The sequence below is a fragment of the Apodemus sylvaticus genome, chromosome X (assembly GCF_947179515.1).
Source record: "Apodemus sylvaticus chromosome X, mApoSyl1.1, whole genome shotgun sequence".
Classification (NCBI taxonomy): Eukaryota; Metazoa; Chordata; class Mammalia; order Rodentia; family Muridae; genus Apodemus; species Apodemus sylvaticus.
Genome location: NC_067495.1, coordinates 48,163,811 through 48,166,137, shown reverse-complemented (window position 1 = coordinate 48,166,137; position 2,327 = coordinate 48,163,811).

Below are 2,327 nucleotides of genomic sequence, written 5' to 3'. Positions count from 1 at the left end.
CTCATTTACATCTATCATAATGAAACATAGCTACAATTTAACTAAGGGTTTAATAGAATGAATTCTATTCAAAAAATATTTTTTTCACCAATAAAATCATCACTTTACATACTTTACAGAGAGGAAAAACAGTTTCCTCTCTCTTCTCTGTCTCTCTGTCTCTCTCTGGTCTCTCTCTGGTCTCTGTAACTCTGTCTCTGTTTCTGTCTCTCTTTCTCTCTCTCTCTCTCTCTGTTAGAAAATATAGAAGTTCATCTAATGGAAGTTATAAAGAGAAAGTGGGCTATTAAGTTCTCTGAACATTTTTGGATCTATTGTTCATCTATCAGCTCTCTTCTATTCACATTTCCTACTGTCATAAAATCTATACTCCACATGGTATATCAGACAAATTATGAGCTCAGATAGAATTCTGCCTACAAAGGATTACTTAGGACCTCATCTGTTTTCTTCATTAACCACTTCTACTCTGTGCTATCTGACTACATATCAGAGAGATCTAGAACTTTTTTCTTATATTAAGGAAGGAAGAAGAATTCAAGATCCATTTCTTCCCCCACTTGACTTAAATCTTCTGTACTCACAAACTGTGTGAAACATAATCAGTCACAACCATCTGCTATTTATTAAGCATTCATGGCCACTGGCTGACATGGCATTAAATATAATGTCATATTATTGCTCTAAGCCTTCACATCATCATGTCAAATAATTCAACCCATTCCAAAAAGAAATCTACAATGGACATATAACTCACCTAATTAGTCTACAAGAAACTGATTTGTTGTAAAGTACTGGTTATAATGTCTTTGGGAGAGTAGACTGTCATTTCAAATAAAGACAGTTCTTATCCAAGGACCTCAAGGCATATCTATATACTGTAAGTCTATATTTACAGATAGAGTGATGCCAATCATTTAAAATCAGAGAAAATTGGGAGAAAAATACAGATATACTAATTAGGATTATACTGCAGGTTCATGGGTTTTGAAGGTTTAAAGTTCCATAGACATACATCATTTAAACAGGTGATATGATTGTACTCTCCCAGTCTTTTGGCTACCTGCTCATTTGAAACATTTTCCCTAACTCAGTGGCATTATTGTGGGCCCCATATGATTCTACAGATGTTTCTGTTATAATCTGTTAGACATTAAAAACATTTAATGAAAATTCTTCACTTTTTCATTATTTTCTACATTCATGTTTACAGCTGAAGATTTGAAAGCCCATATTATCTTTAAGATAGGCATCTTTAAGATAGGTACACCAAGATTTGTTTTTGAATTACCAAATGACCACAAGGTAATCACATAAATTGTTCATACTGAATTTTAATGAAAAGTGATCACCCAGTAGCTAAGGCACTTTTCTTTTTTCTTTTTTTTTTAATTTCTTATCCTTGATACTTTTTATGGTTATTATTTGTAATAGGAGAGTTTTCTTATTTTCTATATCTTTGTTTACATTCCAAATGATTTCCCCTTTCCCGATACCCCACTCCCCATAAGTCCCATAAGCTCTCTTACCTCCACCCATTCCCCAATCACCCCCTCCCATTTCTCTGTCCTGGTTCTCCCCTACAATGCTGCGTCAAGCCTTTCCAGGACAGAGGGTTAATATCCAATATATACAAAGAATTCAAGAAGCTAGGCTCCAGAGAGCCAAATAAACCTATTAAAAATGGGGTACAGAAATAAACAAAGAATTTTCACCTGAAGAATTTCTAATGGCTGAGAAGCATCTTAAGAAATGTCCAACATCATTAGTCATTAAGGAAATGCAATTCAAAACAACCCTGATATTTCACCTCACACCAGCAGAATGGCTAAGATTAAAAACTCAGGAGACAGCTGGTGTTGGTGAGGATGTGGAGAAAGAGGAACACTCCTCCACTGCTGGTGAGATTGCAAGCTGGTACAACCACTCTGGAAATCAGTCTGGCATTTCCTCAGAAAACTGGGCATGACACTTCTGGAGGACCCTGCTATACCACTCCTGGGCATATACCCAGAGGATTCCCCGGCATGCAATAAGGACACATGCACCATTATGTTCATAGCTGCCTTATTTATAATAGCCAGAAGCTGGAAAGAACCCAGCTGTCCCTCAATGAAGGAATGGATACAGAAAATGTGGTATATATACACAATGGAATACTATTCAGCTATTAGAAACAATGAATTCATGAAATTCTTTGGCAAATGGCTGGAGCTAAGGCACTTTTCATCTTTTCAGGTTACAAGTGTATCAGTGGTCCTTCACGAGTAGTTCAGGTGACTACTGTTGGAACTTAAAACTATCTGAGATGATAGACCCATGATAAT